Source organism: Jaculus jaculus, chromosome 1, assembly GCF_020740685.1.
Source record: "Jaculus jaculus isolate mJacJac1 chromosome 1, mJacJac1.mat.Y.cur, whole genome shotgun sequence".
NCBI classification, from domain to species: Eukaryota; Metazoa; Chordata; class Mammalia; order Rodentia; family Dipodidae; genus Jaculus; species Jaculus jaculus.
The window spans coordinates 132,175,434-132,201,029 of record NC_059102.1 but is presented as its reverse complement, the minus strand read 5'-3'; the positions used below and the strand labels follow the sequence as shown (position 1 = coordinate 132,201,029).

At 45.7% G+C, this 25,596-nt stretch overlaps 1 protein-coding gene across 3 annotated transcripts in view; it reads right to left on the bottom strand.

The window, feature by feature from the left end:
• Ttll11 (tubulin tyrosine ligase like 11) overlaps positions 1 to 25,596 on the bottom strand; it is a 313,170-nt gene that overhangs the window by 5,704 nt on the left and 281,870 nt on the right. The window lies entirely within an intron of this gene.

The following is a 25,596-nucleotide window of genomic DNA, read 5'->3' as shown; positions in this document are numbered from 1 at the left end:
CAGTGGGTCAAGTGCTTTCTATGCAAGCCTGAGAACCCAAGTCTGGGCTCTCAATGGCCATATGAAATGCTGGGCATGGTAGTACAGTCCTGTAATCCCAGTATTGGAGGAGACAGAAAGACCCTTGAGGCTTCCTGGATAGTTTGCCTAGCCCAATCGGTGAGCTCAGGGGTCAGAGAGGCATATGTGACTATGCACACACACATACATATGCAAAAGAAAACCCCTAGCTCCTCAAGTTTCATGATTCAGGGGGAAATTATATGAAATAGATCTAATCTGATAGCAATGTTCTTCAAGTTAATGTGAGATGTGTACACCAAATTGTCCACTAATGTCTATGCATGTTTTATTTTTGGTTTTTTGAGGTAGGGTCTCACTCTAGCTCAGGCTGACCTGGAATTCACTATGTAGTCTCAGGGTGGCCTCGAACTCCTGGCGAACTGCCTATATCTGCCTCCCGAGGGCTGGGATTAAAGGCGTGCATCACCACACCCGACTTTGTCTGTGCATTTTGATGTAGGTACATTTTATCTCAAAAAGTATATGGCATTCCCTCAAGCTCATGTGTTGAGTACTTTTCCCCAGATGGTGGTGCTACCTTAGGAGGTTCTGGGAACTTTAAGAGATGGAACCTATGTGTATGGCTCTCTCATGTCTTGTAGTTGGCATGCTCATAACTTTTTTCTATTAATTTTTTAGGTTAGCATACAAAGTATGCTGTAAAGGTCTAGAAGGTTTCATCATGGCATCTCCATAGGATGTTTCATTATACTTTGTTCTCATCCACTCTCCTCGCTGCTGACTGTCGCCCCCACCCCATCCCCCCTGCCCTCCTGTCCCTTCCTTCCCTTTGCTTTCTGGTTACATACATTCCATTATTCTCTCCATTTCTCACCTTAAGAGCTCTTCCTCCCCTCATGATCCCCTTCTTAGTTTTATAAGTTACAAACACACAAGTATAAACATACACATGTACACACATAATTCTAAATTTAGGTTCTGCATCTGAGAGAAAATACACAGTATTTATACTTTTTTGATTTATTTTTATTTATTTATTTGAAAGTGACAGAGAAAGAAAGAGGCAGATAGAGAGAGAGAGAGAGAGAGAGAAAGAGAGAGAATGGGTGTGCCAGGGTCTCCAGCCACTGCAAACGAACTCCAGATGCGTGTGCACCCTTGTGCATCTGGCTAACGTGGGTCCCGGGGAATCGAGCCTCGAACCAGGGTCCTTAGGCTTCACAGGCAAGCACTTAACCACTAAGCCATCTCTCCAGCCCAGTATTTATACTTTTGAGTCTGGCTTATTTCCCTTAATAATTTCCAGTTATATACATTTTTCCTGCAAATGTTATGGCTTCATTTTTCTTTACAGCTGCTTAAATTCCATTGCACTCATTGTCTGCCACATTTCCTTTATCCAGTCACCTGTTAGTGGACATTTAGGCTGGTTCTGTTTCCTGGCTACTGTGAGTAGTGCAGCTATAAACATGGATTTGCAAGTATCTCTGTGGTGTGTTGACTTAAGCATCTTTGGGTATAAGCCCAGGAGTGATGTGTCTGGGTGATACAGTAGCTCCAGGTTCAGGCTTTACGAGGACTCTCCACATTGATTTCCATAGTGACTGCATCCGTTTGCACTCCCACCAGCAGTGAGTGAAGGTTCCACTTTCTCCACACCCTTGCCAGCATTTGTTGTCAATTGTTTTCTTTTTTTTTTTTTTAATATTTCATTCACTTCTGAGAGAGACAGAGAGCAACAGAGAGAGAGAGAGAGAGAGAGAGAGAGAATGGGCATGCCAAGGCCCACAAATGAATTCCAGCATGCACCACCTTATGCATCTGGCTTATGTGGGTCCTGGGGAATCAAACCTGGGTCCTTTGACTTTACAGGCAAGCGCCTTAACCATGAACCCATCTCTCCAGCCTATCATTTGTTTTCTTGATTATAGTCACCATGACTGGGGTAAAAATGGAATCTCAATGCAATTTTAATTTGCATTTTCCTTATGACTGTTGGACATCTTTCCAAGTATTTATTGGCCATTTTTTATTTCTTATTTTGAGAACTGTCTATTTAGTTATTAGTCTATTTATTGAGTGGGTGATTTGGGGTTTGGGTGTTTACTTCTTGTAGTTCTCTATATATCCTGGATATGAATCCCCTGGGTGATGTGTAGCTGGCAAACATTTTTTTTTCCCATTTTTTTTTTCCCATTCTGTGGACTGTCTCTTCACTCTAGTGATTGCTTCTTTTGCAGTTCAGAAACTTCTTTTTTTTAAAAAAAAGATTTTATATATTTATTTATTAGAGACAGAGAGAGAGAATGGGCACACCAGGGCCTCTAGCCACTGCAAATGAACTCCAGATGCATGTGCCACCATTGTGCAGCTGGCTCATGTGGGACCTGGAGAATCGAACCTGGGTCCTTAGACTTCACAGGCAAGCAGCTTAACTGCTAAGCCGTCTTCCCAGCCCTGCAGAAGCTTCTTATTTGTGTGCAGTCCCATTTGTCAGTGCCTGGGGAGTGTTTCTTATGCTACTGGGGTCTGAGTCAGAAAGCCCTTGCTTGTACTTGTATCTGGAAGTGGTTTCCTTATACCCCCTTGCACTTTTCTTTGCAGGACAGACTGCAGCTCACTCAGTGTCTATTGGGGTGGACGTCTGACTGTATCCATCTTCCCTGCTTAACTCTGAGCTCCAGCTCATCACAGGTGCCAGAAGGTGCTCACTGCGGACACACTGGATTCACAAGTGAATGAGTTTTATGAGTAGGTGGACAAATGAATGAGTTGGCGCTGTGCCGGGCTCCTCCGCGGCGGGCAGGTAGTGCTGAGGAGGGACCAGGCCCGCTGGTTCTTCCCAAGGGGTTGAGGAAGAGGGTGAACGTCGGACTCAGAACCTCTTCTAGTCACTGGAGAAAAACCACACTGAGTCGGGAGTCTTGTCAAAGCAGGAACTCGCTTTATTGTTACAAGCAGTTGCCTATAAAATGTTGGGAACGATGGTGGGGATTCTAGGATGGGGAGAAAGGTAAGGGCCAATAGTAAACTGTGACTATTGAAATGATAATTCCAACTCCTGCGCAGAAGTAACAGGCCAGAAGCCATTAGGCATCTTGCTGAGTCCTAGCTGGCCAGAGACAGATGACCAAACTTTAGCTAGGCTCAGGAAGTTCCACTAGGCCTCACACTCAGGCCTCTCAAGGTCCAACAGCACTGGACACTTGATAGACATTGTCACTAATCCTCAATTACCCTTATCCTAAATTACAAATGAGGAGACTGACACTCAGATTAAGTAACTTTAAAGCCATAATAATTCAGTTTTTAAAATATATATATATTTCATTTATTTATTTAAGAGGGCATGAGAGAGAATAGGCATGAAGGGCCTCCAGCCACTGCAAATGAACTCCAGATGCATGTGCTCCCATGTGCATCTGGCTTATATGGGTCCTAGAGAATCAAACTGGGATCCTTTGGCTTTGCAGGCAAACGTCTTGACTGCTCAGCCATCTCTCCAGGCCTAATTCAAAGTTTTTAAAACTAAGTTACATTGCTTAAGAGGTTCTGAGTCTTTGCAATGAGCACTGGGGTCTAGGTCTATGGGACTCCCCACATCCTTAGGACGACTTAGGGCCATATAGCATTTTAGGTGAGGTGGCCCTACCTCTATTTCACACTTGGCCTAGTGTTTGAGGGTGCTGGGTGTGATGCCCTGGGATCTAAGAGCACGTTTTTACCTTAGGAACTTAAGCTGAGCAGAAAGCTTTGTGTCTTCTTTCAAGACCAAGGGTTTTGTAATTATGCTTTTCTTGACTCTAGATGCCCTGCAAGTTCCCTGCTTTGTTTAATCTCCATAGGAGGAGTTGGTAAAGGGCATGTGTTGCAGTCAGGTTAACATTCCTGGCAGGAAACACCCGGCCAAGAGCAGCTTGTGGGAAAAAAGGTTTATTTTGGCTTGTAGACTCAAGGGGAAGCTCCATGATGGTAGGGGAAAACGATGGCATGAGCAGAGGGTGGACATCACCCCCTGGGCAACATCAAATGGACAACAGCAGTAGGAGAGTGTGCCAAACACTGGCGAGGGGAAACTGGCTATAACACTCATAAGCCCAACCCCAGCAATCCACTGCCTCCAGGAGGCATTAATTCCCAAATTGCCATCAGCTGGGGATGTGTCATTCAGAACACCTAAGTTTATGGGGACGCCTGAATCAAACCACCACAGCACGGAACCCTGGTGGAAAACCCTTTCTGTGCAAACAGAGGGCTGTGTGGACAGACACAGGAAATGAGGCCTCCCTCAAGTCTCACTCAAGAAGAAGAATCTAGAGCATCACTTCTGAGCCAGACTTTGCTAGAGTGGCTCTGTTCACATGTGCGTTGTATGTGAGAGAGCATGTGAGTATGCATGCCCATGCACCTACATGCTTACGTGCCTAAATTGGCTGGCTGGGTCAGATACACAGATTTGCAGAGGACAGCTTATGCCAGAAAAACTATTCTCAGCTCCCGGGCCCCCATTTCCCAACTGTGCTAAACCATGCTGCTCTAAGCAGGGTGGGGACCTAAGGTGTCAAACCTGGCCCCTGATAAGATAAGGAACTTGAGATAGACTCTAAACCGAACACTTCGCCAACCACATTGTTTATGTCAGGTGGCAGTACTTTGTAGCACATCTTTGTAGAGGAAGCAGTGTGCTCTTTCTTGTTCGGGCCCAGGCCTCTTGCTCAGGACTATAACCAATTGTGGGTTGCAGCCTTGAGTAGCACCAATCTCCATGAGTGAGCAACACCAATGGGCATCCCAGTAACCACTGTCTTGTTAAAATTTGCATCCTGGGATGAGGCCAAAGATATGCATGTTGTTAGCTCCGTGATGGTGTAATGCTGCTGATGTCTGGACCTTGGGACCAGATTATGAGAAGTAAGAAAAGAAAGGTTCAGCATACCTTTTGACTCAAGAAGCATTACTTTTGTTTCCTTCATTAAAGGCAGGTTATTATTTGAGCTACAAGGCACAGAAAAAATGTCAGGACTTTCTGGGAACAACAGTACAGGGTTAAATGATCTGGAAGATAACATTCTAAAAAGATGAGTGGGATTTATGATTTATTCTTTTGCTTATCTACATTTTCTGACTTCCTGTAGTGAACATACATACAATTTAAAAATGTACATTGAAAACTTTTTGTTTTTGAGACAAAGTCTTACTCTGTAGCCCAGGCTGGCCTCAAATTTACATTGATCCTCTTGACTGTGATTATAGGTGTGAGCTGCTACACCTGGATCGCAATTAAAAGTTCTAGTTAGTGGGTGGGAAGAAGTGATGTAGGGGCAGATGTTTATTATTTTTTAATTATCTATTTATTTGTCTGTGTGTGGGTTGTGTATGTCTAGGGTCTTTTACCACTGTAAATGAATGCCAGATGCATGTGCCACTTTGCATCCAGCTTTACCTGGGTTTTGAGGAGTTGAACCTGGGCTGGAAGGCTTTGCCAACAAGTACCTTTAACTGCTGAGCCATCTCCCTAGATGCTTTTAATTATGAAACTTCAATACTACTTGAATTTGAAGTCAGCTACATGTATTACTTTGAAAAATATAAGTACACACATATTTTCTATTTTGATAAAATGTTTAAAATACTATGCACACATACACATACAGTAGTCCCTCCTTATCCTCAGTGAATGTTTGAAAACACAATTGTACCAAACTCTATACTGTATAACATGTTTTTTCGTATATGCCCAGCAGCATTGCTACATAGCATGAGAGTTAATTTGTCTCTTCCTGTTTTTTTTTTAAATCATTTTTATTATTTCTTTATTTAAGGGAGACAAAAGGAGGGAGGGAGGGAGAAAGGGAGAGAGAATTTGTGTCCCGGGGCCTCCAGCCACTGCAAAGGAGCTCCAGACACATGTGCTACCTTGTGCATCTGGCTTATGTGGATCCTGGGGAATTGAACCTGGGTCCTTTGGTTTTGTAGGTAAGGGCCTTAACTGCTAAGCCATCTCTCCACCCCCATCTTCCTGTTTTAGTCCCTGATGTTTTATTTGCCACCAACATCCCTTCTAAGAGGCTATGCCTCTGAGTTTCACTAGATTGTTGCCCATCCTCATTTTATCAAGGTGGCCCAGGAAAGTGCAGCTTGACCAAAGTCAATATTCAGCGAACATCAGAGAACTGAACCTTCTTAATGGTTTTGAGGAGATGAAGATGAGAGGAGGGGGAGACCATAAGACTGGGCACATGAAAGACAGTCCAAGGTTGGGTTCAGGGTTAAGATACTGGGGTTCCCTTGGAAAGACAATCCTGGGAGCAGGAGCAGAAGTAGCCCAGCTGCTGGAGGTCTCACCTCATCTATTTCTGCACCTCTTCTGTACGGCACTGTTCATCTTGTTTCCTCTTCCTGAGGATAATGAACACTTGGTATGTCACTGGTTTTATTTCTGATTCATCTGTTTCCTAACAGTAAAACCCCAGGAATTTGAGTTGTTACGTTTTTTTAAAAATTGTTTATGAGATTGGTTTGGTAATTAGTTCACGTTACAAGACACCTCACAGAATACCCAAGGACAAGCCACCCGAACGGACAGGTAAGAGAGCAAACACGAAACAGCATGGAAGCCATGGGGGGAGCGCTTGTTCACCAAGCTAACAAAAACGCAAAATACAGGTAACAGTCAAGACATGGTGAGATTGCTGGGGACTTTTTATTATTTATTTATTTGAGAGAGAGACAGAGAGAGGGAGGGAGAAGATGAGTGTACTAGGGCCTCTAGCTGCTGTAAATGAACTCCAGATGCATTCGCCACCTTGTGCATCTGGCTTGCATGGGTCCTGGGGAATCACACCTGTGTCTTTAGGCTTTGTCGGCAAGCACTTTAACCACTAAGCCCTCTTTCCAGCCCTGCTAGGGACTTTTGAAAAGGAATTTGATAAAAGCTTAAGAGCTGTTCAAATGTTTATACCACTTAACACAGGGATCATAGGCCTAAAAGTTCCCCAAACAGAATATTCTCTCCAAAAGAAAATACAAAGAAAATACACTTGAGCACAATGTCATCCATTACCAACTTCTGTAGTAGTATAGTGACATAGCAGTAGGACTAGACTGCTAGAGCTCCTTTAACACCCTGCTTTCTCCTTTTCCGTATTTTCCAAAGAAGATCACGCATGCTCATTATTGATGATAATTCAAAAAGGCAGCTGGGCGTGGTGGTGCATTGAAGTTCTAGTGGGTGGGAAGAAGTGATGTAGGGGCAGATGTTTTTTATTTTTTAATTATCTATTTATTTCTATGTGTGGGGGTTAATCCCAGCGCTCAGGAGACAGAGGTAGGAGGCTCACCATGAGTTTGAGGCCACCCTGAGACTACATGGTGAATTCCAGGGCAGCCTGGGCTAAGGTGAGATCCTACCTTGAACCTGCCCCACCCAAAAAATGCATATTTTTAAAAAAAATATCCTGGGATGCTGGCCCAGAAGTCATTAGAGAGGAAGTGGTGACACAAATACTGCCTTCATAGCTAACCTGAAAACCAGTCCCAGGGAAACAGTCACAGACACTGTAGTCGTTCAAACCTCACTAAAACAGATATAGAGTCCACAGAGAAAGAAACACTGAATTAGATCCCTATCTTGCCCACCAAGGCTCAGGGAACATTGTGGCAGAGATGGTGGAAAGATTATAAATGCTTCAGGATGGGTGGGAATAGCTTGAGGCACTGTTCACCCATTCCCACAGAGACTGACTGTGGCCTCTAGGTCTCCACAACGAATGCCAGACACCCCACCGAAGACCCTCAGTAAAACTGGGGTGGGGGAGGGGGTCTAAGAGTACACCTGTTTTATAACAAAAGAAATTAAATTAGAGCTGGAGAGATGGCTTAACAGCATAATGCACTTGTTTGCAAAGCCTGATGGCCCAGGTTTGATTTCCCAATACTCACAAAGAGCCAGATGTACAAAGTAGTGCATGTATCTGCAGTTCATTTACAGTGGTAAGAGGCCATGGCTTGCCCATTCATAGGCTCTCTCTCTCCCTCTCTCTCTCTCTCTCTCTCTCTCTCTCCTTGTAAATAAATAAATAAAATAAAAATATCTTAACCCAGTGTCTGGTTTTGCAAAGTTCCCCTGGGATAGCTCCAGGAGAGTTAACTGCCCTTCATTGAAGTCCTTCTTGCTTCTGGACATAAACTGAGATAAATCCGTGCGTATATGACTGTGTCCCCAGGAGAACCGTGTGCTATGGAGGCATTGTCAGTGTTCAGGACAGCTGGCAGCACACCTGAGAGATCAATGGAGATCTGCTTAATGTGCTTGAGCACACCGTGAACCTTTGAACACACGTGGACACAGGCATTACTATTTCCATTTTACAGCAGTACGCACTGAGGCCAGTGGGGCCAAGAACAGCCATCTACCAACCCTCTTCCACAAGGAGATTTGTAGCTGACTTAAGGAATTGGAAGCTGGGCGTGGTGGCACACACTTTTTTTAATCCCAGCACCCAGGAGGCAGAGGTAGGAGGATTGCTGTGAGTTCGAGGCCAGCCTGAGAGTACATAGTGAATTCCAGGTCAGGCTGGGGTAGAGTAAGAACCTACATCGAAAAACCAAAGAAGAAAAAAGAAAGGAAAAAAACCAGAGAGCCCCAGACCAGATACATTTGAACTGCAGAACCCCCTGGCTGTGGAGAGTGGTAAATTTACACATGGAGGCCCCACCTCCTGACCTTCTTATTCAGAAATTGGAGGTGGGGCCTAAAATTCTGTTTCTAACAAATTCCCAGTGATGCTGAGGAGTATTGACCAGGGGTCCCACTTTGAGACCCCCCAGGTGAGGCCAGTGTGGATGTACTTATTGAAAGCCCAGCAGTGAAGTAGAGAGGGGATCTCTTCAAAAAGACCTGCCTTGAACTCACAGAAGCTTGACTTTGAGCTAAAAATGTCTACATTTATTTTAAGACATTGATTGAGAGAAAACCCAACCAGTTATTTTTAAAAGACTAATGACAGAGCCGAGAAACCATGAAATTGTTCCAATGGTGCACGAAGCCCTCTCTTAGCATCTGAGAAACCACATTCTTGTTTCTTGCAGAATCATTGCTACACTACTAAGTGAGGAGGGTTCTATGGCATCCTACTGGGCCCTGCCCTCCGCCCCATTTGTCTGACTGAGGTATAGAAGACAGGTAAGTTTCTAGAAGGCCAGCCACAGATGGCCCTGTAAACCATGGCAGACCTACAGATTTTGTCCTGAAGAAGATGGGAGGTCAGCGGGGAGTCTGCAAGCGGTGTAGTCTCCATGGCTGCTGTGCAGAGGTCAGGGGCATGTGTGAAAGAAAACAAGTACATTGCACTAGTCCAAACCTAAGCTGATGGTGGTAGCTTGGACCTTAGTGGTAGAAATGGAGGTGCTGCGGGCTGAGTGGATCTGGATATCGTCTGCGGGCAGTGACAGTGAGAGGCTAATCTGCCCATGATGGTATGAGAGTGAGGCAGGAGTCCTCATGAAGAAGGACCTCTGACACCAGGCCAAGTTGATAGGCCTTCTCCTGGTTTTCAAACATTATGCATAAAAATATCACCTCTTGGGCTGGAGAGATGGCTTAGCGGTTAAGTGCTTGCCTGTGAAGCCTAAGGACCCTGGTTTGAGGCTCAGTTCCCCAGGTCCCACGTTAGCTAGATGCACAAGGGGGCGCACACATCTGGAGTTCGTTTGCAGAGGCTGGAAGCCCTGGCGTGCCCATTCTCTCTCTCTATCTGTCTTTCTCTCTGTGTCTGTTGCTCTCAAAAAAAAAAAATACATATATATACATATATGTATGTGTATGTGTATATATATATATATATATCAGCTCTTTTCCACCTGCTGGAAAGTCTGTTCATTGACAGTGAGGCCTGAGAGCTGCATTTATCACAGTGGTTTTGGGGATTCAACCCCAGAAGATGACCAGGAACCTTTGGCACGAACCCTCCAATGTAGCTGTGTCTTAAAGGACTCTTGAGCAAGCAGTGGAGTGAAGAATCCAAGAGAATGTTCTCTGTGAAACCTACTACTAGGCTAGCCTCAGCACAAGGGCAATGATGAGCCAGGCCCCTTGAGGATGCTAGGAAAAGCCTTTTCCTTTAAAGTCTCACTGCCCACCCATCTCTGTCCTCAGTTTGCAGAATTCCATAGGCGGTAAAAGACAGCAAAACTTAGCTTCCAAGGACTTGGAAGCTGGACGTCCTAGCTGGAGGTGCCAGCACAGTTGGGTTCTGATGAGGGCCTGTTTCTGGCTGGCAGATGGTCACTTTCTTACTCTGTGCTCTTCTAGAATACAGAGGAAGAGGGTTCAAACTCAACTGACTTCTGATGAGGGTATTAAACCCACTGGCTAGGCATCCACTCTTCTGGCCACTTCCTTAGAGGGCCCATCTCCAAATATAGTCACCTGGGGCTTAGATACGACTTAGAAGTTTGGTGGGCTGCGCAACCCAGCCTGTTGCACTCTCATTCTCTCAGCCCTGCTGAGGCTCTTCCAGCATGGGGAAGCACTCTTTACCACTCCCCAGGTAGCTGAGATTCTCAGAACCATTTAGGAGAACTAGACAGGCTCTTATTCCTCTCCCTACTCCTCCACCAACCACAAGGAAGCCCCTCATAGCTGGGCTTGGGATCTGGAAGGATTCATGGTAACATTGCTTTGCAGACTTGTGATAATATTAGCTCATCTTTGTTGAGCCCTCATTATGTGCAAGGCCATGAGCTAAGGGCTATCTGCACATTGTTCAATCATACAAAAAGTTTATGAAACAGGTCGTCTCTTCAATCCCATTTTATGTCCAAGAAACACGCTAAAGTCGTGTGGCAGGTAGGTGGCAACTCAAGGCTCATTCTCTGAACTTTTGATCCACTAATGCTTTGAGTCTTGAAAGAGTCAAAGTTGCTCCAGGACTACAAAAAGCCTTGACAAAGAAAGAGGGCTGGGGATTTGTCTCAGGAGTTAAAGGCACCTGCTTGCAAAGCCTGCTGACCTGGGTTCTACTCCCCAGCACTTGTGCAAAGCTAGACACAAAAAAAAAATAAATGGTACAAGCATCTGGAATTCATTTATAGCAGCAAGAGACCCTGGTGCACACAAGTGTGTGCACACACACATACATTAAGTAAATAAAGATTATTTAAATTCAAAGTTAAAAAAAGAGAAAATTTTAGAAGCAGAATCAGTCTTGGCATAAGTAAGAGATGGATGGGCACCATCCCATTTCTGCTGCATGTCAACAAAAGAGGCAGTCAGACCTGTGGGGTTTTGTAACCAGGCTATTCCCACCTGCTTCTCACGTCTAAAGATAAGCTGCGGAGCAGTTTTTGAAACTTCATTTGGCTTGATGGATGTCACTACAGAAAGCAGCCTTTGAAACATTTCCGATACAGCCAGACACGTACCTCTCACTGGAGGTGGCCGTTGGATATTGAGACGTGGACCTTGACAGGCTATGGCCTCATTCTGTCAACCAGCAGGTGAGGGTGGGCCCACTTCCTCCTCTGGCCCACTGTCCTCTCCTCGCACGCCCCAGGAGCATGGGTCACACCTGACCTGACAGGATCTCTCCTGGAATCCTGGCATCCATTCCCAAGCTGAAGGATGGAAACAAGACTTCACACATTTTCCCCTGAAGGACGGAAGTGAGACTAACATCTCCCATGGAGTTTCCCAGTTCACAGAGAATGTCTGTCATCTCATCTGGTTCTCAGGGTGGTGTTCCCGAGAAGGAAGGTGTCACAAGGGTTTCCCACTTGCGGTTGGGGGACACGTGGGAGAGCCCAAGCAGCTGGTCAAGGTCCCTCCCTCATTCCAACCCCTGCCCACCTCATACTCAAACCCACGTTCTTTTCCAACACTCTTAGATGTCACAGCTGACATCTAAGTATTACTTTACAGTTTATGAAGCATATTTGCATATATGATATAATTACATCTCAACCATTGTCAACAGGCAGGGGTATTATCACACTAAAATAAGACTTTCCCCCCTCTCAAAAGTACCTAAGTTTCCCTACTAGCCATTCTATCTCAGGACATGGGTTTATGAGAAGATCCTTTGTCTCTTCTCCTAAATATTTCTTGTTACTCACCTAGAATGGGTGAGTCTGCCTCACAGAAGTCCTAAATTTATATTCCTACAGTTTGGAATCACTGCCAGGAAATAAAGTGGCATGATGGGCTAAAATTAGCTCAGCAGTTCTTCCCTTGGCAATGGAATAACCCCCAGAAGAGCCTCCATGATGCTGAGGTAGCTCATCATGGACTTAGTCTCCTCCCCATGGCTGGCTCTGTGTCTGCTGCTGCATGGGACCCCAGTCATTACCACCGTCCCCCAGGCCTGGGGCTTAGCGCTCACGCACAGTAGGTTAGATCCAGGCAGTTCCCATGAGATGGCTTGGGGCTCAATGTGTGATGGCTGGCACTCTGGGTCCAGATCCCACCTCTGCCACTGACTAGCTGTCAAGGTGCCTCATGTCTCTGGGTCTCAGCTTCTCATCTGCAAAATGGGGACAGTAACATCTGCCCTGAGTGATTTTGTACAAGGAGCCACCCAGACAGAGGCCAGCCCAGGGCTTGCAGCTGGCATGGTAGATGTTGCCTACACTCTCTCCACCTGGATTTCAGCACCTTGCCACTCTTTGCCATCTGGAATGCTATGATAATATTGGCCCCAGTATGGTCCATTGCTGGTCTCCCCACCAGTGTGAGCTCTATGAGGTCAGGGAGTCAGGAGATAGCTTCTCAAGTGTGGTCTCCTAGGCCTCACTTGTCCCTTCTATAAAATGAAGGGCTGGCTTGGGTAAGCTCTTAGACAGTGACAGTAGCTTTTAAACCTTTGTAAGCACTGGTAACTGAAAAAAAAAAAAAATCACAAACTGCATTTGTTAAGCACATGTTGCCTGCTATGATGACTCCTGGGTACTTTCCATGTCCCATGGCAGCCCTGAGAGGCTGGCAATACCAAGCTTTGTATTTTGTAGGCAACAGTGCTGAACTTTCAGAGGCCAAGGTCCAAAATCACGCTTGGTTTGACCATCATACTTTGCAGAATGACAGTGCTCAAATCCCTTCCAAAACCCCTTACCCATTCTTTTCTGAGCCAGAGGGAACCCCCTTGAGGCCTATCTTTGCAGGGAAGAAAGGGGGAAAGCCTTGTCCTGCATACCCCCATAGCATGCACAGTCACTGTGCACAAGCATCACTGCAGGAACAAGCCACTGTCACCTTTGTCCTTGTCTGGATGGAGGAATGAGTGTTAGGACAGAACCAGAAATAGATCTTTCAGAAAAATCATTACCCCTAGAAGCCTGCAGCACCCAAATGACAAGCAAAACCACAGGCAAAGGCAACTATTTCATCTTTCATTAATCACAGGTCACTATGCTGGCCTGGGCAGAGTGACCCAAGGTCCTAGACTAACTCCAATCCAGTGTCACCCTTGATTCCACCATAACAAAGACACAAGTTCCTAACTCACTGTGAAGATGAGGCCATAGCACTCCTTTTTAAAAGAAATTATTTGTGAGGAGAGAGAGGGAGAGACAGATAGACAGGCAGACAGGCAGTGAGTATGGGTGTTCCAGGGTCTCTTGCTGCTGTAAACGAACTCCTGATGCATGTGCCACTTTTGTATATCTGACTTTACATGGGTAATGGAGAACTGAACTTGGGCTAGAAGGCGTTGCAAGCAAGCATCTTGGCTATCTCTCCAGTCTGCACAGTGCTTCTTGACTTCTTGAGAGTGCTTCATGCTAGACATTTATTTATTTTGTGTGTGTGCGTGTGGTGTGTGTGTATGGGCATGTGTGTGTTCATGCATGTATGTGTGTGCATATGGAGGCCAGAGGTCAATGTAGGGTATCCTCCTCTATTGCAGCTACTTTATTTTTTGAGAAAGTGTCTCTCACTAAACCCAGAGTGCACTTCTTGGGCTAGACTTGCTAGCCAGCAAGCCCTGGGGATCCTCCTGTGTCCACTTGCCCATGCTGGGATTGCAGGTGTACACCACCACACCTGGCTTTTATGTGGGTCCCGAACTTGGGCCCTCCTGTGTGCATGGTAATCACTCTACCCAGAGCCATCTCCCAAGCCCCTGGACATTTTTCATAAGACCAGGGGCTCCAATGGACCCTTCTGAGTATCTATACTCAATCCTCAGCAAGTGGTCAAAATATGCAGCTTAGAAAGGACTTCAAAGACAACACAATCCAGGCCTTTACAAGGTAATTACATCACTCAAAATAGTAAGATAAGGAGCATTAAGAGTAGTTAGCATACAGCCTGTGCTTAAAATGTCAGGGACTGTGGTGAGCTCACTTCACATTTAATCCTCAACACAAAGTCTGAGTGATAGATGCTTAAGAAACAACCCTGCTCTCTTCTTTCTTTGGTTGTTCACAGGCCCACAGTCCTGCCGACTGAAGTTGGTCATGGGGATTCGTACCCAGGCCTGGTGAAGCTGCTCTGCCTGGGCACATGTTTTCATAGAGAGGTCGGGAAGAAGCCGCACGGGGAGAATTTGCAGAAAAGCATGTCTTCTGGAATTGTCCTGTGAGAGTTTTGGGTCATAAGTTGCCCTTCCTGGAACAGCTACCAGTGGTCACCCAGTTCCCATCTGGCTATCTTCGGGGGTGGAGTGCTCACTCCTTATCCTCCCGGGCCGCCCCGCTGGCTGCGCATGCTCTCTGCGCTCAGCGTGTGCTGAGATGGGTGAGGCCTCCTCGTGTCCTCGCTTTAACACACAGCGCAGTCTTTTCTGTGACAGCCTTGCTTGGTGACCAGGCTTAAAGCAAGCACGGAGAGAACACAGTTCCATCGGGAGGATACCAAGATGCTCAGGCCTCTCCTGTGCAGGACAGGGAAGAGGGGACAGAGGGATGCGGGAGAGAAGGGAAGTGTAAAAGGTTCCCAGTGTTGCCTGAGAGGGTCAGGGAGGGGTGCACAATTCTGATAGGACCTGTGCGTTTATCTTGGAAAGAGAAAGCCCATTTCCCCCAGTTTCTGAGCTCCCCAAGTGCATTGTTTGCAATCTCTGGTGGATACGTGTGACAGCATATGCACATTTCTATGTGCTCTAGTATCCAGTTTCATATACTTTTTTGCCCACATATGTGTGCTGTGCCTCACTCTGTCTTGTTCTTCCTTCCCTTCCTTCCCTTCTCTTCCTTCCTCTCTCTTTCCCTCACTTCTCTTCCCTTCCTTTCTCCTCCCCTCCCTTCCCCTTTCCTAGGCTTTCCTCTGAGACCGGCTTATGCTATATAGCCAAGGCTGGCCTCAAATTCCCTGTCTTCCTCCCTCAGCTTCCTGAGTGCTAGGATTACAGGCACAGCCCACCGCTCTCAGCTTATACTGCCCTTTTTAGCTGTATGTCTTGATGCCTCCTCTATATCTGCATATATGTACCTACTTACTTTTCAGACTGTGTATGGAAATTCATAATGCACATGAGTTTTAGAGACTTCCTCTACTAGACACTTAGATGGACATTTAGAATGTCTTATTTCTTTTTTAGCATTATGAATGAACATATTTGCACATCTGTTAGCATGTGTCACATTTGAATGAGCCATGACTTCCTTCCAGGGACACTTCCAGGTCCAAACTCTCCTGGTGTTGAGATCTTAAGGATCAGCAGGAGATTGCTGGGTAGAGGTGGAGAGGAGGATTCTCTTGACTTTCCACTTATGTATTCATTCGATTTTTTTAAAGTCAGGATCTTATGTAGTCCAGGTTAGCCTTAAACTTGCTGAGTAGCTGAGGATGACTTTGAGTTTGATCCTACTTTCTGGAATGAAGGGCACTCATCATCATGCCTGGTTTTCAGGGGCACTGGAGCTAGAACCCAGGGCTTCCTGCATGCTCAGCAAGCACACTCCCAACTGAGCTTCTTCCCCAATCCCAGAAGAAAGATTTTCTGAGCAAAGGAGCTAGGTTGTACAAAATCTTTAGCACTACACAAGGCTTTTCTTGGGTGTTGAGGAGCACAGCAGGTGCTGCTGAGCCTGACAGGAGACCTTGGGAGTTGGGGCCGCAAAGGGAGGAAAGGCAGATGGTTTGAAATCTGTCCCTTGGATTCTCCAGCTTGTGTCTCCCCTGCTCCTGAGGCCGCCTGCTAACCAACTAGCAGCCAGTCCTGAGACCTTGCAATGTGGAACAGGCTGCCTAAGGCAGCAAGCACCTTGTCCTCCTCCTCCTTCTCTCTTTCTCTCTCTGTTGCTTCCTCCTCAGCCAAACATTCCCAGGGTGACCCAGACACTACCTTGCAGCTTCCCTGCCTTCCAGCTCAGAGAGAACTCCCTAGCCTGGCTTCCCAGCCAAACAGAGCTTTCTGAATGACATGGTCCCTCCTTCCCTTCTCAGTCCTCCCTCTGCAGCATCACTAAGCCTCCCTCCCCTTGGTCTGCCCCTTGGCTGTCCATGTCCTTGCTGGCTCTGGCTTCTTGCTCTGCTGGTTCCTCTGTCCTGGATCCTGGGTACTCAGTCCCTGGTCTGCCCAATTCCTGTCATCCGTTCCCTGTGCATTAAAAACCTTCAATGACAGCAGTGCCATCCAAAATCCTCCCAATCCTTATCTTCTGGCCACACTGCCTTTTGCCACTGGTATACCTCATTATCATCTCAAAGACTGTCTTGGTCTTGTCTTCCCAATTCTACCTTTCCCAGAGCCTTACTGGCTCTGATAAAGATAAATGACATCTCCAACCACCTACTTGCTAGCTCAGAAGCCTGGAGAAATACTCTCCCATAGCCTCACCTCCCCAAAACACCTCTACACCCCCAGCAATATAATCCCTGCTCTCCATTGCTAACCCCCTGGATTCCCCTGTGCCTCCTCACACAGCTCTCTGCCTCTAATATGCACCACCAGATGATCTTGTAGAGATCCAGGTTAATTAACTCCCCCACCCTCGGCTCTAACCTCTTGGTCCAAACTTAGAGAAAGAAGCCCACCTTCCTTACCCTGCTTTTAGGTGCTGTGAGAGCTGGCTTCCTTCCAGTGGCTTTTCCAGATTCCATGGCCTAATAGCTTCTTGTTCCTCCTGACCTTGTTTTGTCTCCTGGAACCTTCCACCACCTCAGGATCTTGGTCACTGGCACTCTCTCTGCCTGGAATGCCCCTTCTTTGGGTCCTTCCTGGGTGACCCTTGTGTCTAAGTTCCGATGCTGCTTTGGTGGGCATATCTCACTGACCAACCTCCTAAGACAAGTTAGATTCTCTCTGTTATTCTTACTGAAATTTATTTTAATTCGTGACTCATCAAGAGCTATCATTATAGCTATGTCTCTGAGTGTAAGGCCTGCCTCAGCTCCCAGGCATCAGAGGTGTGAGGGCATGGCTCTGCGTGCATGCCTGCACACGTATGTGGTACATGGCATGAAGAGGTACGCATGAAACATCAGTCTATCCACTTGGGGTAAGAAGAACCCTGGGTTGGTATCAGTCATGCCTACAGTGTGAAAGCAGGGCCTGCCTTGGACATGCTGTGTGGTCACCTTGGCTGGTGCACTGTGCCCTGGGCATCTCAGCTTCTAGCCTGGCTCTTGGGGGTGGATGATGTGTCTGGCCCAGGGGATATGCAAGCCTTCTCCCCCAACCCCATTTTTTGCATGTATATGTGTGTGGTGTGTGCATGTGCATATGTATGTTCATATGTATATGTGGGCATGCATGTGGAGATCAGAGGTACACATCAGGTGTCTTCCTCTATCAATGTACATTTTATTTTCTTGAGTTAGAATCTCTCATCGAACCCAAGTTCACTAAGTTGGCTAGACCAACTAGCTAGCCAGCCCTGGGAAGTATCTTACCTCTGTTTTCTCAGTGCTGGGGTTACAGGTATGTATCATCATACTCAGTTTTTGTTTTTTTTTTTTTTTTTTAGCATAGGTATTGAGGCTTGAACTCAGATCCTCACACTTATGTGGCAAGTACTTTACCCACTGAGCCATCTCCCAGAGGCACCCCAACCCCCAACTGTCTTTAAGTCACCAGCCTGGTGGAACAAAGTCGGCCACCCTCAAACTTCATCTTCCTTGGTAGCCCTTTATTTTCAAGATGGGCTGTTTGGGGAAGTTCTCTTCTCTAACCCTCCAATTTCTGGAATTTACAGAAGATGGAAGCTTTAGCCTTGGAGGATAAAGAAGATGGGATGTGGGGACAACAAGCCCTAGCAAGGGACCCCAACCCTGCCCTTAAGGAGAGGCCCCTCCAGGTGCTCTTCAGAGACTGCCTGGTACTTACAGAGGTGACAGGAGGCAAATCAGTGTCAAAGAAGACAGAGCAGTGGGTTTCAATTTGACTCACATTAAGAATGTCACATTAGAGCACAAATGAGAGAGAAGAGAAATGCTCTATTATGCGGGAGTTTATTTTTGTCACTTTGTCAGAGAGAAATTGCAGCCCTGGGGGCATTGGAGCTGCACAGAATTACCCAAAACATTAACATGCAAATTGCCTTCTTTAGAGAAGGTAATTTTATTAGTGCGCAAAAACAGTTTCTTTCACTGTACTCAGGCCTAGGAGCAGTGCCGTCCTGGGGCGTGTTAGGGCTGCCACAAAGGGAGAATTAGGGACAGCCCTGAATTGGGTTAGGAGTCTGTTTCATCCCGCATGCAGGCCTGCTTCTCCTGGATGCTTGAAACACACAGGTGCTGTGTGGTAGCTGGCTGCTGGTGAGGGCACAGGACATAGGGTGGAGCAAGTGACTTGCTCAAGATCACACAGCTTCAGTGGCACAAGGAAGTGGTAGAGCTAAGGTCATGGGTCATGTGTTTCCTATAGCCAGGTGAGCAGCAGGGGCCCACTGCTGGGCCTGGAAGTGGTCACCCCAAGGACCAGGAGCCCAGGGGCCTTGCATCCATCTGTTTGTCTGAGTCTGCATTCACCTTGCTCATTTGGCAGGCTCCCACTGGGCTAGGACCTGGGTCCCAAGCCCAGAACCGGGCAGTGGCTGGAAGGCATTCGGCAGGTGGAGAGGAAATACAGACAAGGCTGAGCACAGGAGAAATAGAAAGGGTTTGGAAGCTCCACAAAGGAGGTTTGATTGGTGGTCTGCTCCAGACCATTATGATGAGGAAATACATGACTCCAGGCAGGGGAAATGTTCGAGCAGAACTACCGAGACAAAGAATGGTGGCTTGACCCAATACGCTATGGAAGGTGGCACCCGGGCCTGGGGACAATGGTGGGTAGGACGGGGACTAGGGCTGAAGGGGTGGAGATGAAGCCAGCAAGGGCCATGTCAAAGGCTTCAGAGCTCAGATATTACTATGCCAGTGGCAAGTGACAGGCAAAGCCTGCTTAGAACAGAATCACATCCCCCATGGGATTCTAGGAGGGCGGGGTTTTCCCAGCCCTAGGTGCCAACATGACAGAAGGTTGTATGAGGCTGCTCTTACATAAGGCCTCCTCCTCCCTTCGCAGCCACGCGAGCAGGGGAAGCGGGGGCAGAGACACCCACGGCCACCAAGAAGAAGCGCCTCGATGATGTCAGGTCTCCCCCAGCAGGTGCATGCAGACTTCCCAGGAAGCCACTGGGGCCCCCCACCAGGCTGAAGACACCCTCAATTGGTTGGCAGCTGCAGTGCATGGCTGTGGTGTGTGCATGGGAACATCCCACAGCTCCAGGACTTGTCTTTAGGGAAGCCTAAGGGAAAGTGGGTTGCTATTTGCATTTTGGGCTGGATAACCCTTTGTCAGGAGGCGGCACCCCTGGCCTCTACCCACTAGATGTCTGTATAACAACTCCCCACTCTCGGGGATGACTGCTAAATATGGTCTTCAGACATGGCCAAGTGTCCTTTGGGGAATTTGTGTCTTGTGGCAGAAAAAGTTGAAAGCATACTGGAGAGTATGGGATCAGTGAAGTTTGAAGTTTCCTTGGTGAAAGGATAGGGAGCTCTGGGTGGGACCAGCTCTGTCTCCATACAGGGACAGAACCGATGGCTGTCTGCACTCTCACTGCACGCTGGGTTTATGAAATGAATCCTTGATTTGCCCCAACATTCCATGGACGGCCGCTGAAAGGTTTCTGTGGGCAAACACTCCTAGTGCGCTTGTCACTGGCATAGAGTTTCAACTTCCCATAGATTCTGGAGAAAGAAGGTTGGCTCTACTGCTTACTATTTGGGTGATGTTGGGCACGTTTCTTAACCTATCTGAGCCTCAGCTTTCTTCTCTGCTATCTGAAGTAGAGGCTTATGTCTCTGAGTCGGTGGACAATATGTTACATGCTTATAGAAGACTTTTCAGTTTCATGTCCAACATGTGTGGAGCTCAAAGTCTCATACTCATCCTCACAACAAGAGAAAAACATGGTTGAGCACACTTTCCTCGGGTCTGTCAGAGAACTGGGGTCAAAGGGCAAACAGCCACCCTGAAAACTACAGAGAACAGGTTTCCAGAGCAGGACTAGGGCCGCTCACTGTGAGAAATCCCGGCAGGTAATCCATGAGTGCTGGGTGTGCCCTTGGCCCTGGAGATCTAATCCTAGGGTGTCCCCTTTCACATTCATAGGTGGAGCTCTAGGATTCCAGCAAGTTCTCAAGGTAGAAAAGTCTCCTCCTGCTGCAGGCAGAGGAGCCAGGGGAAGTGATTGTTATGCTTAGAACTTACTCCCTAACAAAGGTGTGTCCTCCAGGAAGACTACCTCCCCTGGGCCTTATCTGACCTAGGAAAAGGTAATCAGAGAGCTCTAGCATCTCCATCCTTTCTGTCCCACACAAGGAGAGGTAAACTAGGCTAAGAAGCCCTTAGGAATGTTACAGTTCATAGGCTCAAGCCCACAAGGAAGCTGAAATTTACTCTTATGCTTACTGAATGCTTTTGCCCTCAAAACCATACAACCACATATGCAGTCAGGAAGGAACACAGCTGAGAGATGCGGGGCAGAGACTCTACTTACAGAGTTTTAGGGAAACTCAAAGGCAGGGAAAGAAAATAAAAGCAAGGAAATCAGAGGAAACCCAGGTCCCCTAGCACCGAAAACTCCAGCAAACATTCAATGCAGCCAGCTCCTGGCAAGATAAATATAAAACTCTCAAAAAAGAAGTCTCAGGAGCAAGTTAAAAATATGTTGAACTAAATGACAATGAAAATAGAACTTACTGAAATGTGTGGGACACACTGAAAGCAATGGATAGAGAAATTTATAGCATTAAATGCATATATTAGACAAGAAGTTCTAAAATCAAAAAATTTAAGCATTTATCTTAGGAAACTAGGAAAAGAAACATTTAAAATCAGCAAACAAAAAGAAACAATGAAGACTCAATGAAATTCAAAACAGGAAATCAATGAGAAAAAAATCAATGAAACAAAAAGCTGATTCTTGGAAATAAAATTGCTAACTCTCCAGACAGGTGTGATAGTGAATCACTGATTGTCAACTTGACAGGATTTAGAATCACTATTGAAACAAATCTCTGGTTGTGCCTGAGGGATTTTCCAGATTAGATTAGTTGAGGTAGGAGGACCTGACCTAATTGTGGGTGGCACCATCCCATGGGTTGGGTTCCTGAACTATATAAAAAAGGGGAAAGCTAGCTGAGCATTCTTATCCATCATGCTTGTAACTTTCTTCTTCCTTCCTACTGATGTGTGTCACCTGTCTCCTGTTCCTGCCAGGCTTTCTCTGCCATGAAGGACTTGTTTTGGAAAGGGTTTATTTTCTAAGGTGAAAATAAATCCTTCCCTTCCCTTCCTTAAGCAGTTTTTGGTCAGGTATTTTGTCTCAGCAACAAGAAAGCAATTGATATATCTGGGTGATAGAAAGAGAGGGAGAGGGATAGGGGAGAGAGAAAGATGCAAGAGAGATATTACTAACTGGTAATTATAAATCACTGATATCAGAAATGGAAGAGGGATCATCAGTCCTCATCCCAGGCATATTGAAAGGATAATGAATGTCAAATGTGGCAGCTCATGCTTGTAAACACGACATTTGAAATACTTAGGGAGGCTACAATAGGAGTATAACCATGTGTTCAAAGCCTGTCTGGGCTATAGAGTGAGTTCCATGTCAACCAGGGCTACAATGAGACACTGCCTCAAACCAACAAGCAAAATAAAGGACTGTCATGTCTGAATCTACACCTATATGGTTGGTAACTCAGATGAAATGGACCAGTTCCTTAAAAGACACAATTCCCCAAACTCATACACAGAGAAATATAATCTGACAAGCCTATTATTGATTAGAGAAACTGAATGAATAATTACTAGCCTTTGCAAAAGGAAAGCATCAAAGCCGGGATTGTTGATACACGCCTTTAACCCCAGCACTCAGGAGGCAGAGGTAGGAGGATCACCGTGAGTTCAAGGCCATCCTGAGACTACATAGTGAATCCTCAGGTCAGCATGGACTAGAGTAGGACCCTACCTTGGAAATAGCTCCCCCCAAAAAAATTAAAAGAAAGCATCAGTCCCAGATGGGTTCACTGATGAATCCTAGCAAGCATTTAAGAAAGAAATGAAGTCATTTTCTCCTTAGAGTCTTCCAGAACAGAAGTAGGAAGAATATAGGTTGTTTGGACATATACTACTCAATATCCAAGTATCAAGAGACTTCCCAGCTATCTTTGTTATTTACTTTATGTTTAATGCTATTGTTGTCTGAGACTAGTTTGCATGAATTCTGTTCGTCAAATCTGCCACTGTGGACCAGCTGATAGTTCAGGCCTATAATTTCAGCTACAGGGATGGCTGAAACAAGAGGATTCCAAGTTCAAGGCCAGCCTGGGCACCTTAATGAGACTTTGCCTCAAACCTTAAAAAAAAAAAGGGCTGAAGGCAGCTCAGTAGTAGATGTCTTGATTAGCATGCTGAGGGCCTGGGGTTCAGTTTCACCATACACCCAAATTGTTAAGTGTCTAATTGCCTAGAATATGTGTCATTTTGGAAACTATTTCATATGAACTGAGAAGAGTGTATATTCCACTATTGGATTTTAAGTATTTAAAACACATCAAATAGATCCAATTGATTGCTGGTATCATTCAGTTCATCAGTATTCTTACCAGTTTTATGCCATCCAGATCTATGAGTTACAGATGGGAGTGTTGAGGTCATCAACTATAATCACAGATCAGTTCTTCATTGTGGTTCCACTGAACATATTCTGATGCTCTGTTGTTAGGAGCATACATGTTAAGCATTACTATATTTTGCTGGAGAATCAGCCACCTATTATTAATCATCTATATCTCACAATTTTCCTTGTTCTGTAGTCTGCTTGGTCTAGAATTAATACAGCTACTCCAAACTTATTTTGGTTTGTGTGGACATGATATATCTTTCCTCATTTCTCTCCTTTTTGATCTGTGATTTCAGTGTTTAAAACGGGTTTCTTATAAAAACCATAAGGTGGGTTTTGTTCTTTATCCTCTCAGCAAGTCCTGTATTTTAATTGGCATATTTAAGCCTTTTGTATTTGAAGTAACTGCAGATATAATTGAATCAATAGCTACCTTGATTGTAACTGTTGCCTACTCATTACCACATGCTCTTCTTTCTATTTTGAAATCTCTTTTTCAGCCTTCTCTATTATTTATTTATTTGAGAGGGAAAGAGGGAGAGAGAGAGAGAGAGACAGAGAGAGAGAGAGTAGGTACGCCAGGGCCTCTAGCTGCTACAAATGGACTCCAGACATATGTGCCACCTTGTGCATATAGCTTACATGGGTCCTGGGGAGTTGAATCTGGGTCCTTTGGCTTTGAAGGCAAGTGCCTTAGCCATTAATTCATCTCTCTAGCCCCCTTCTCTCTTTTTTTTTTTTTTTTGTTTTTTTGAGGTAGGGCCTTACTCTATCCCAGGCTGGATAGAGCTCACTATGGAGTCTCAGGGTGGCCTTGAACTCATGGCAATCCTCCTACCTCTGCCTCCCAAGTGCTGGGATTAAAGGCATGTGCCACCATGCCCGGCTTTTCCCTTTTCTGGTTTTAACAGAATGTTTTCTATGATTATGTTTTCTCTCTTCTCTCATCATGCTAGCTCTCCTCCTCCTCCTACTCTTCTTCTCTTCTTCCTCCTTCTCTTTTAAGAGGTGGGGCTACTGGAATGTGGCATGGTGCCCAGTCTAGTTTCCTTTAATTTTTAAAATATTAGTCATTAGGGCTAGAGAGATGGCTTATCCATTAAGGCAACTGCTTGTGGAGCCTAAGGACCCAGGTTCAATTCCCCAGTATCCATATAAGCCAGATGCACAAGGGGGCACATGCATCTGGAGTTCATTTGCAGTGGCTAGAGGTCCTGGTGTGCACATTCTCTCTCCTCTCTCTCTCTCTCTCTCTCTCTCTCTCTCTCTCTCTCTCTCTATATATATATATATATATATATATATGTATATATATGTATATATATGCATATATATATGTATACATATATATGCCTTATTCTCTTTCTCAAATAAATAAAATATATTTAAAAATTAGTCATTGTACTAATTTGCAACATACATTTCTAGCTAGTAAGTCCATTTTCAAATAACACTATGTCACTTCCCAGAGAAGTGAAGAAGCTCTAGGTGACTGTGGTGGTCTGAGTGTCACATGGCCACATGGGTTCTGAATACTTGTTTCCCAGGTGGTGGAAATCAGGGAGAGCTGTGGAGCTTTTGGGAGGTAGAGGCTAGCTGGAGGAGGTATGTCACTGGAGGTGAACCTTGAGGTTTATTCGTCCGGCCTTACTGGCTAGAGTTGGCTCACTCTGCTTACTTACTTCTAGCTGATGTAACAAGATGTGACGCCCTGCTACCTTATTTGCACCATTGTTTCCCTGTCATGAGGAACTTCCCACTTGAAACTATAAGCTGAAATAAATCCTTTCATCCCATGAGCTGCTCTGGTCAGGTGTGTTGTCCCAGCAATGAGAAGGTAACTGCTACAGTGACCTCGTGTTTGCCTGTGAAATTTGACATACGACACTAAAAGCAAGATCTGTGAAAAAAATTGGTAAATTGGACTCTTTATTTTTGGCATTTGTATGTGTGTCCTACGTGTATGTACAGTGTATGCACGTGTGTGTGCACACATGTGCACCTTGCACACACACAAGTGGAGGCCAGAGGAGAATGTTGGATGTCCTTCTCCATTGCTCCTCCACTCGTTTTCATATGACAGAGCTGCCATTTTCAGCCAGTCTGGCTGACCAGTGAGCCCCAGTGATTCTCTGGTCTCTACTTCCCCACAGAAAAAGGGCTATACACGTGAGTAGTCATGCCCTCGCCTTTATATCAGGTCCTTGTGCTCGTGTGGAAAGCTCTCCAACCCACTGAGCCACTTCCGCAGCCCCAACTTGGGTTTTATTAAAATTAAGTTTCTGCTCTGAAAAAAAAACAACAAAAACAGCTGTTTAAAATGGGACTGGGGTACAGCTTAGTAGGAGAGCACTTGTTTAGCATGTCCAAAACTCTGTGTTTAAACCCCAGCACCATGGGAGGATAAACAAAAATGAAGAGATAAGCCAGAGACTCAGAACAATATTTGCAAAATTTATATCTGATGAAGACTTTGTCTCCAAAGTATACAACTAAATCTTCAATTCACCAACA